Source organism: Canis lupus, chromosome X (assembly GCF_003254725.2).
Source record: "Canis lupus dingo isolate Sandy chromosome X, ASM325472v2, whole genome shotgun sequence".
Taxonomy (NCBI): Eukaryota; Metazoa; Chordata; class Mammalia; order Carnivora; family Canidae; genus Canis; species Canis lupus.
In genome coordinates this window covers 115,104,964-115,116,866 of record NC_064281.1, presented here as the reverse complement: position 1 = coordinate 115,116,866, position 11,903 = coordinate 115,104,964, and the positions used below count along the sequence as shown (strand labels likewise).

The following is an 11,903-nucleotide window of genomic DNA, read 5'->3' as shown; positions in this document are numbered from 1 at the left end:
CCCATGTCTGGATTGTAGTTTATATTTTAAGACAATCTACATTACATTTTCCCAACTTTATTGAGATATAATTGGCATACAACGTCATGTAAGTTTGAGATGTACAAAGTGATGATCTGATGCACATATATATTGTGACATTGACAGTCTACATTATTAAACCCAAGAACACATAGTCTTAAAGTCAAAAATACTCTAATTGTATGCATTTTCATTCAAAATTCTAAGATTCACAATGTAGAAAGATTTTTTTTAAGGATTTTATTTATTTCTTTGAGAGAGAGAAAGCATGAGAGAGCAAGAACACCATCAGGGAGTAGGGGTAGAGGGAGAAGCAGACTCCCCACTGAGCAGGAAGCCAGATACAGGACTTGATCTCAGGACCCTGGGATCATGACCTGAGCTGAAGGCAGACGTTTAACCAACTGAGCCACTCAGGTTCCCCTTTTCTCTTTTCTTTTCTTTTCTTTTCTTTTCTTTTCTTTTCTTTTCTTTTCTTTTCTTTCTCTTTTCTTTCTCTTTTCTTTTCTTTTCCTTTCCTTTCCTTTCTTTTCTTTCTTTTCTTTCTTTTCTTTTCTTTTCTTTTCTTTCTTTCTCTTTCTTCTTTCTTTCTTCTTTCTTTCTTTCTTTCTTTCTTTCTTTCTTTCTTTCTTTCTCTTTTTTGTAGAAAGCTTTAAAAAAAATCTCTTGATAGCTCCATTATGAGGTGTCCAGATGCTGTTTTCCACTTGTGCTTATCACCTTGCTTTTATTTCTTCCCAGAGCCTTGTTGGACTTTACAATATCTACAATTCCTGCCAAAGGAGGTACTTTTGTTCAGGTTTTTGCTGTCACTGTAACAGTAGATCTGACTTTGTGTGTTCTGTGTGTATATGTGTTTGTATTAGTCAAGCTCATGCTCATTTTGGCGGGAGCATACCACCTGGAATTTGTGATATCTTAACTTACTATGGGCTTATTTCACACTTGCAGAAAATCTGATGTGGATGTTTCTGTTTCGGAAGCCCTCTTGGACAGCCCTACCACCAGCCATGAACTTGAGGACTGGGCTTCTTCCATCATTTCGGACTGCTTCAGTCCCACCCATGCAGATGGGAGAGAGAGGAATAATGTGGGAAATTGCATGGGGGCAGTTTAGGGGCCAGCCTGGAAGTGGTATGTGTCACTTCCACCACACTCCCTTGGCCAGAACTGGGTCGTGTGGTCTCGCGTACATGTAAGGGTGGGCCAGAAGATGTAGTCTTCGTGTGGGCACTGGAGAACAGTGAAATTGTGTGATGAGCACATAGTAGTGGTCTTGTGAAGAGGGTTTCCAGATCTTAGATCCACTTTTAGGTTTAGCATCTTATCTTACAAAAGTGGAAACTGAGGCACAGTTATGGGGGAAGCCTTGCACAAGACTATAGAGAAAGTGCCACGTCAATATTCTAAAACTTAGTATGTAGATAGCAATTGGGATTAGTTCAGACCCTTCCTAGCATCATCTGGACCAAACTTCTACTTGGCAGAAAATTGGAATCTCATTAACAGCACCCCTACCATCGCTCTAATGAAAAGTCAAATTTTTTTTTTTTTTTTAGTTAAAAAATGAAGGGAGGTACAAGTTTACAAATGCCAAGGTAAATGTATACGTAATTTCTTAGTATTTTAATGTAAGTTTTATCTTTCCAGTCATGGACTAGTATGGCATTATTTTATTTTATGGTGCTAAACAGTTTTTTTCTGCCCATTAATGAGTTTTGTTCACATTAAGTAGCATTTTTGAAAAATATGCATGAGATATAAAACTAGAATATTTAATATTCATCCTTGCTATGCTTTAATGTCTTGCCCAAGAGTTCAAAAAGGAAATGGCATTTGTGTCCTGTATATGCCAGTATTTCTAAACCTTTCCATTAGTATTCGCATTAGAGATAAGTGAATGAAAATAAAAATTATCTGGAAATTGAAATGTTTCTTCATTAAATTTGAAGTTTTCATTTTCCAGAATATATTATTTTGTGATTTCAGCTCTCATAATCTTGTTATTACCATATGACCAATACATAATACATAAATTATAGATGTGGAAAGATTTGGTTTGGGGGGTTGGAGTGAGGTAGCGAATGGAGAAGAAAAATAAATACAAGTTCTATGAGATTTTTCCTTCTTCCTACTGAGGGAGCATCTGAGCTCTCTCTATGGCTACAGTGGGATAAATACTACTGCTCCATATCTATGTCCTGTTAGCTCCGAGCCAGCTTCTGCATGCTAAAGTTGAAAAATTCTTGAAAAGCTTTGTTTTCCTAGCTACTGTCAAAACACTTTCTGTGGCCATGTGCCTCCATCGCGGGCTAGTGTTTGTTTTAGCTACATCGATAGAAATGTAGTGTACACATCTAATCCCATATCTAGGAGGAATCACGGCCACTCCAGCACGCTGCACATTTACAATAACAGCGAGAAAACAACACTAATACCTAACAAATTTTTTTAAAGATTTATTTATTTATTTATGATAGACAGAGAGAGGCAGAGATACAGGAGGAGGGAGAAGCAGGCTCCATGCCGGGAGCCTGACGTGGAACTCGATCCCGGGACTCCAGGATTGCGCCCTGGGCCAAAGGCAGGCGCCAAACTGCTGAGCCACCCAGGGATCCCCCTAACAATTTTTTTAACAGTCATCTTTGATTGGATGTTAATTCTCAATTAGGATAGGAAAGGATTCCAGAGTTCCAGGCTAAGGTCATGGTCAGGAATGCAGAATGTGCGTCCACACTGGGCCCTGTTCAGTGGTATTGGTGGAGCCTCTCATGATCGAGTTCCTTGTAATGACGGCAGTAGTTGAAAAGCACGTAAGCCACAAGCACCACCGACGCCCCCTTTCTTCACATTGACATACTTGTAATACCCACAGTGACCTCTCTGAAAAGCACCAGCAATGCCTTTCGGGGTGAAATCCCACATCAGTATCCAGCTTGGGAGCTCTCCTAGTTTCACATCCACGAGCTGCTTCCCATTCACTGGTACAGGTGATGCCGTCTTGGAGGCCTGGGTGTCCGCTATGGATACCCAAGAATTACTGAGTTGTTATGTGCCAGTCAATTATTGACTATGTTCTAAACGATGGATGGTCACTCAGTTAATTGTCAAAACAAGAGGGTACATCTCTCATATACTCCTTTTTAAGAACAAAGAAAACCTTCCCAGAAGCCTCCAGCAGATTTCCTGTAAAGTCTGGTTGGCCAGAATTATATCACTTGCCCATGCCAAACCAAACGTTTACCGAGAGGAATGTTTGGTTTAGAAAGTCCAATCAAAACTCATCTCCCAAGTATGGGGAAAGAAATGATAATTCAGAGGAGGTTGAGCAAAAACCTGGGTTGTGCTGGCAAGGAAGAAGGGGAAAGTTCAGGCTATTGGGTAGGAGGCCAACAGTGTTTACCACAGTAGCCAGGGAGAAAGGAGTGGATATCAAGAGAATCTAATTTGAAGACATTTTTTCAAACTCTAAATATTGAACTGAAAATAAAATTCCATTAGTATTTGTGCTATTTAAAAATAATGAACATCAACCAAAATAGCTGCAAATTTTCTGGGCACCTCTACTTAATTTCTTCTTAATGGCTTGCAGTGTAACTCTAGGCAAGTTCACTTAAGCATTTGGCATTTCTTCTCTGGATATGACAACCCAATAATGAGACTTTTTAATTCAAGAAACTAGAACTGTCATTCTGTGCTTTTCGTTCATCCCAGATGTCCACAGCTTGATCTATTTAATTTCCTCCATCGCCAGGATTCACTAAGGGTAGGAGGGAACATTTCAATAACCACTGAAAGAATCTGGAAAGACCTCACCTCTCCTGCATTGGAGGGCCGAAGAGCCTGATACCCACAGGCATTTATGGGCAGCGACATCTGTATAAGCCTTCCGTTCCCTAGCTCTGGGGTACAGTCTTCTCCCTTCCTTCTGGTGCATGATCCCACCCACTTAGCATTACAGTGATTTTGGCCCAGTCCTCTCAAGCATTTGGGGACCACCACCAGTTTGTCCAACTGTGGGAGCACTCATGAAATTCAGCAGCCTTGTAGGCAATCTCTTTTTCTCAAACCTGTATAGACGCCTTTCCACGTCTAATGTTTATGGTAGTTGAAATTGTACTTTGCCCAACTGTTTCCTGATTTTTTTCACCCACCTTCATTCTCCGCTCATAATGGTGCTAAGTTTCCCGTAAATCTTTTTGGATTTTATCTGTGATGAGTGAGTCTTGTCCTGTGGCCAGTGCTGCATGGACGTTCCACCTTGCCTGCCAGTATTCCCACAGCCCTCCTCCCTGGTGAGTTCATCTCCCCAACTCGCAGGTGATCAATAAAGCACTAGACTACATTTCTGTTCTCAGGAGTGGCACCTGATGGACCGTTCCCCCCCCCCCCCCCCGCAATCCTTCCTGTTGTTTTCCTTGGGGACACCACATATTGATTCTAGGGAGGCTGAACCATTCCACTTTGGAATCGCCCATCCCAACTACTTTTCCAGGAACAGCTGAAACGAATTGCCTTCTTTTCTCACCAGATACTGCTTTTGACTCAGAGTATACCTAGGCTAATCATTAACTTTTTAAAACAAATTCTGCTTCTAATGGCATCTGGATTTTTCGGACAATTTACCTTCAAAGGATGAAGGTCAGGGAGTATCAAATATGCTTGTGAATACAGGATGCTGTAGGTATTTCCAGCTGCCTACTAGGTTTAGGAGAGTGCAGTTTGCTCAGTGCGGAAGGTGCGGTTTCAATCCAGTCCCATCCCATACAGCCGTCCCCAGTCATGGCCAGGGTGCTACTTCCCTCTTGGCTCTGCACATTATTCCTAAGGCACTTAATTATTTGTGGGCAGAGTCTTAAGAAGAAGCAGGGCTAATCATCGCTAGCTGACCTTCACGTTCAGCCTGGGTGCTAAGCCGCAGCTGCAGAAGCAAAACTCACAGGAAATGCACACACTCGAACCCTTCAGAAGCTTATTTTATACAAGTAGATTTTATAAATAACCACAAGCTCTTTCTATCTATCAAATCTCAACACCCAGCCGCCCCTGTGTTCCCCGGAGAAGTGTGCACTCCCTAGAGGAACGCCGAGAGAGACGAGAGAAGAAAGCCTTGGGGTTTGCTGCTCTGACTCTTGTCACCCCAAGCTGCAAATGTTTGCGTGTGCCATGACAGGTAGCTCCCGATTACTGCACTCCTTATCTTAAAGGGAAAAAAATTAGGATTGAGTTTCCCTGCATTGCGTTTTATCTGCATTTCCAGAAATACAGTGTGCTTCGGGGAGGGGGGGAAAAAGATCACTGGGCCAACATTCATCATCAGAAGAAGACTGTAAGAGGAATTCTTGAGCATGGTGCTTTTCAAACTACCTTTTTGAGCAAGAATGATAATTTCTCCTTTAGAGCATCGCACATTTAAAACACACTCCTGGTGATTCTGGATTCCTGGGATCGAGTCCTGCATCGGACTGCCTGCTTCTGCTGCCTCTGCCTGTATCTCTGCCTCTCTCTCTCTCTCTGTGTCTCTCATGAATGAATAAACAAAATCTTAAAACAAAACAAAACAAAACAAAAAACCATGCTCCTGAGCATCTGGATGGCAAAGAGAAGGAGAAGGGGCCTCCTCATCTAAAGGTTAATGGATACTTGTTTGTTCTGGGTGGGATCCGGGACTGAGAAGTGATGTGTGATGGAGTCTCTGCGTCAAATCCTCAGCTGGCCTATCCATTTTGCAGCCTCCCCTTAGCTGGTTAAGTGGCCAACGGTCTCTCTTACCCACTGAACTTTCTGCAGGGCCTCAATGCTTACAGCACTTTTAAAACCACCCATCTATTTTGCTTGCTTTCCCCCCCCCCCAAAGGCTCTGCTGACAAATGGAATGGCCACAAGTGTCTGAAGAAGGGAGGGGGTCTCACTCCGAGGGTGTTGGGGGAAGCAGGGGGTGGGTGTCTTAGTGTACTGCACTTCTGAGCGGAGGTCTTTATAATGTGGTTTTGTCTTTTTTTTTTTAAGATTGTATTTATTTATGCATGAGAGACACACAGAGAGAGGCAGAGACATAGTCAGAGGGAGAAGCAGGCTCCCTGTGGGGAGCCCGATGCGGGACTCGATCCCGGGACCCTGGGATCATGACTTGAGCCAAAGGCAGATGCTCAACCACTGAGCCAGCGAGACGTCCTGTAGTTTTGTCTTTTCATTTCTTTTTGTCCCTGAGTGCTCTGTACAAAGATTCAGAGTAACCTCACGCTCTCCTTCTCTGTCCCTAACACTGGCACCCAGGGCCCTACCCACGCGAACCCCCTATGTCTGCAGTTGTCGGGATTCTGAGCCCTGGGGCCTGGACACCACGCTGGGCAGACTGACAGCGACTGGGACGCAGTGGCGGGCTGGCTTAGCCATTCCACATGTCCTCGAATCTGTAATAATTGTCCCTTTTTAAAAAGATTTTATTCACGAGACACACACACACACACACACACAGAGGCAGAGATATAGGCAGAGGGAGAAGCAGGCTCTGTGCGGGGAGCCTGATGTGGGACTCGATCCCGGAACCCCAGGATCCCGCCCTGAGCCCAAGGCAGACGCTCAACTGCTGAGCCCCCCAGGCGTCCCTGTAGTACTGTCCTTATGGCTCCTACCTCTTTGCCCTGTGCTAGTTGGGCTAGGGTGTTGCATGGTTTCCTCGGTTTCATCTCGCAGGCATTCTACTATCTTCCCGCTATCCAGGATTCCTTAGAAATCTCAGTCTCCTGCCCGCTGCCTTTCTGATTTCTCTGGCACCCCAACGGCCTTTTCTCTCCCACCGCACCCCCTGCCCCAGCAATCGTTTTCGATAATTCCGAGAGGATCCCGAGAGGAAAGACAGGCGGATGGGTGCTCAATCCATCTTTTAAAACTCCAAGCCCAGATGTCTCTATCTCCTTTTGAAATCATCTATTAGGGGGAATGTTCTTCATGCCTTATCAATCAGACAGAAAGAAGTCAACCTTGTTAAGTATTCTAGTTCAAGGAGCTTCCTAAGCACTTTGCACAGATTATCTGCTAATCTATCTGATTACATAGTCATCATCTGAGCTAGTGGCCTTTCAGTCAGCCTCTCTTGGAGCTCAGTGGGTGCTCTGGGGGACTTTGTTCTCACTCATGCCCAAGACCTATCCCAGAGGTTCCTGTGCTGGTTTATGTTCCCACCCTTTTTGGTGATGTCCTTGCTAAATATCATAATTACGGAGATAAGCTGTGGTGTTGAACTTGACCACAAAATGTCACAACAGCCTCAGTTTTTTTTAAGGATTTTATTTATTTATTCATGAGAGACAGAGAGAGAGAGAGAGAGAGAGGCAGAGACACAGGCAGAGGGAGAAGCAGGCTCATGCAGGGAGCCCGATACAGGACTCGATCCTGGGATTCTAGGATCATGCCCTGGGCCAAAGGCAGGTGCTCAATCGCTGAGCCACACAGGCATCCCCAGCCTCAGTTTTCCTACCATTGCTTCACTATTGCTCTGTTAACACAGAGGTGTGGAACATCCCTGGTTACAGAAGTCAACAGAGAGATTTTAGTTTATCTTATTTTTAAGATTTTATTTATGTATTCATGAGAGACACACAGAGAGAGGCAGAGACACACAGGCAGAGGGAGAGGCAGGCTCACTGCGGGGAGCCTGATGCGGGACTCGATCCCAGGACCCCAGGATCACGCCCTGAACTAAAGGCAGACATTCAACCACTGAGCCACTCAGGTGCCCCCAGCAGAGAGATTTTAAAGGCAAGTTTAATCTCCCATGAAAAAAAAATCACTCTTTTATCTTACAATAGTGATTATTTTTGGATATATAGATGAAGCCACACTGATTTAATCCCTACTCTGCCCGCCATCAAAAAAGTCTCTTTCTACAACACTCTGTAAAGTCATTTTCTTTGTATTTCCCCATTCCACTCGGAGTGATTGAGCTGTGGGTACCCTTGAAACTTTGGAGTTATACAGCCTGACACTACTACATGTAAAGGATATATTGGAAAATATCAATAATGAAAATGGACCAATGAGGTCTCCTCCACTGGTGTAGCAATTTTTCTATTTGCATAAAGAGGGCTGCGTGTAAACAGAAAAAAAAAAAAACCACCAAGCAAACAACCCAACACTGTTTTGAATTAAGAAAGCTTTTTAACTCAAATCCCTCGATCTGGAAACACTGGAGTCATCTTCAACTATACACTGGTTGCCCACTAGTAGGTTTCTCTTCTGTGCTCACCGCCAGTGTTCTCCTTCGGGACTTCCACATTTCGTGGCCAGACAGTTCCAGTAGCCCCTGACTGGTCTCCTTGACTCTGATCCACTCCGTTCATCAGCAGCTTCATCAGCTTACAATGAAAAGCAACGTTCCCTTGCTCCTTGTCTCTCAACCATCAGCCCTGTTCCTTTAGCTCTTTTAACTCCTGCTTCTGGTTACTGAGAAGCTTCTAAAGAACTATATATGTCACTGTCCCTTGATTTACTAGTGTTGTACATGGTACATCTCCACCTTCTCCCAGGATGGTTTTTTCGCTTTTTTTTTTAAAAGCTCCTCTGTTGATTCCTTTTGTAACTCGAAGTAATATATTAACAAACTTACCTTCGAACAACTTCAGACAGTATTTCTGAACGACTCATGTGGTAAGAGGATGCTTGGTAGGCCTGCCGCACAGCTGTGATGCTTGGGACATGTCTTCTCTGCTCGCTTAGGTTGATACACTGCCTCCTGACTGCATGTCTTTGTCTGCTTACTCCCTTATACATTCTGTTAGCTTTCCGAGAGGAACATGGATTTCAGCACGTTTGAAAATTCATCTTATCCTTTTCTCAACATTGAGAAATACTTTGGCTGTGTGGGGGTTTTTATTTATTCATTATTATTTTTTTATTATTTTTTAATTTTTATTTATTTATGATAGTCACAGAGAGAGAGAGAGAGAGAGAGAGAGAGAGAGAGAGAGAGAGGCAGAGACATAGGCAGAGGGAGAAGCAGGCTCCATGCACCGGGAGCCCGATATGGGATTCGATCCCGGGTCTCCAGGATCGCGCCCTGGGCCAAAGGCAGGCGCCAAACCGCTGCGCCACCCAGGGATCCCTATTTTTTAATTTTTAAGAAAGATTTCATTTATTTATTTGAGAGAGAGAGTGCACGTACAAGCAGGGTGGAGGGGCAGAGGGAGAAGCAGACTCCTTGCTGAGCAGGGAACTGGATGTGGGGCTCGATCCCAGGACACCAAAATCATGATCTGAGCCAAAGGCAGACAGTTGACCAACTGAGCCACTCAGGTGTCCCTGAAATACCTTTTTTTTTTTTTAATTTTTAAATTTCTGTTCTGAAATGTCACAATGATGTGTCCGGATGTGGAACTTGTCACCTTGAATCTGGGCTGGGCACCTACTGGGCTCCTACGCTCGGGCCACTGAAGTCCATTTGCTCCAGGAAGTTTGCTTTTGTTTCTTCTCTCAATTCCTCCTGTCTGCTCTGTCTTTCCAGAACATCTGTTTGTTGGGTGTTAGGCAGCCTGTATTGAATTTCTTTTACACTTTTCCTCGTAGTTTTTCTTCTTTCAGTTCTCTTCTGCCTAGAAGGAGATGTCCATATTATATTTTAACTACATTTTACATTTAGTGGCCATATTTTTAAGTTTCAAGAACTTTTTTTGATTATACCTATTTCATAACATCTTCTTGCTTTTTTTTTTTTCTTGTGGATGCAAAACACTTTGCTCTTGGGCTGCTACTTCCGCCCCCTCACGGACGGAAATGCTGGCTATAGCTACTCCTGCTGGAGCTCTTTTTCTTATCGTCTTCCTCTTCCTCCTCCTCTTCCACCTTCCTTTCTTCCTCTCTTCCTGCTCCTCCTCCTCTTCTGTCCTCTGAATCACTTCTATTTCCTTTGCTATCACTTTTTTCCGGCTTTACTGAGGCATATTGAAATATAGCACATAGAAGTTTTAGGTGCCCATTGTGATAATTAGAGTGAAATGTGTGTAGAGAAGAGATTTAACATATACAGTGAAATGATGATCACATAAGGTTAGTTAACAGGTCAGTCCTCTCACATAATTACCATTGTCTTTTGGTGACAGCTAAGGTCTACTCTCTTTCAGCTCGCAAGTGTACGACCGAGCACTGTGAGTTCTGGTCACCACGCTGTACGTTAGATCCCAGAACTTATTCATCTTATAGCTGGAGGTCCGTATCCTTTGATCCACATCTCTCCATTTCCACCCTCCCCACCCCTGACAGCCACCAATCTACTTCTTGTTTCTATGAGTCCGGCCTTTTTAGATAACACACATGAGTGAGAGCATAGTGTTCGTTCTTCTCCATCTGCCTTACTTCACTTAGTGTGATGCCCTCAAAGTCCATCCCCACTGTTGCAAAAGGAGAAATCCTACTTTGTTTTGTTTTGTTTTATTGATGCTGAAGCCCGGGTCTGGACTGCATACTTCCACAGTGGGTACAGCCGCTGCATCTGCTGCTGCTTCTTGGTCATCAGGTTCTCCTCACGCTTGTTCAGTTGGCGGCACATGACACGTGTCTTCTGGGGCCACAGATCCAGGGGCTTGGCTTTCTTACCTGTACAATTTCCTGAGCTGCTCTTTCTGCGTCTGGTTGATGATGGTGAGAACACGGTCAATGGATCTTGGAGAACTCGGAAGCCGTGCCACCTGTCACTTTGGTGACGCACAGCTGGAACAGCTCCAAATTCAGGTCTTCCAGGTGTGTAAGCAGTTCCTTCTTTTTTTTTAAAGTTTGTTTTAAGATTTTATTTATGTATTCATAGACACAGAGAGAGAGAGAGAGGCGGAGACACAGGCAGAGGGAGAAGCAGGCTCCATGCAGGGAGCCTGACGCGGGACTCGATCCTGGGACTCCAGGATCACACCCCAGGCTGCAGGCGGCGCCAAACCGCTGCGCCACCGGTGCTGCCCAGCAGTTCCTTCTTGCTGTGAAAGTCTTGAGCCTTAATCTTGGCCATGTCTGCACAATCCGCTGCTAGGATTTCCTACTTTTGTAAGGCAGAATAATATTCCATCACACACACACACACACACACACACACACACACACACATTTTCTTTATTTATCCATCAGTCAGTTCTTTCTTCAGGTCTGTTAATATTTGCTTAATATTATTTAGGTGCTCCATTGTTGGGCGTACATATATTTACAATCATTATATCCTTTTGATGAGCTGACCCCTTTATCATTATACAGTCACCTTCTTTTGTCTTGTGACAGGTTTGATTTAAAGTCTGCTTTGATAGAAGCATAGTTACCTTGGTCTCTTTTGGTTTCTATTTTCATGGAATATTTTTTTCCTATTCCTTCACTTTGGGTTTCTACGTAGGTGCCCTTAAATCTGAAGTGAGTCTCTCGTAGGCAATATATAGTTACATCTTTTTAAAAAACCTTTTTAGTCACTCTATGCCTTTTGATTGGAGAATGTAATCCATTTGCATTTAAAGTGATTATTGACAGATAAGAACTTACTGATGTCATCTTATTAATTGTTTTCAGGCTGCTTTGCAATGTTTCTTTCTTTTCTGATGTCTTCCTTTGTAAATTGATGCTTTTCCATAATAGTATGATTTGATTCCCTTATCTTTATATTTTGTGTATCTGCTATAATCTTTTGTTCTGTGGTTACCATGGAGCATACATAAAATATCTTATGGATAATAGTCTTTTTTTAAACTGATAGTAACTTAACTTTGATCCCACATAAAAATTCTACCCTACTTCTCCCCATATTTATGTTTTTTGTGTGTGTCACAGTTTACCTCTTTTTATATTGTATATAATTTAACAAATCATCATAGATATAGTTATTTTTAGTTCTTTTGTACTTAATATTTTATACGTCA

The 11,903-nt window shown here is 43.2% G+C and overlaps 2 pseudogenes; both read right to left on the bottom strand.

Annotated features, from left to right (window-relative positions):
- Positions 1-2,768: 2,768 nt before the first annotated feature.
- LOC112668538 (ATP synthase subunit f, mitochondrial-like) lies at positions 2,769-8,375 on the bottom strand (annotated as a pseudogene).
- Positions 8,376-10,426: 2,051 nt separating this feature from the next.
- Positions 10,427-11,014, bottom strand: LOC112668539 (60S ribosomal protein L35-like; annotated as a pseudogene).
- Between the last annotated feature and the right edge of the window lie 889 nt (positions 11,015-11,903).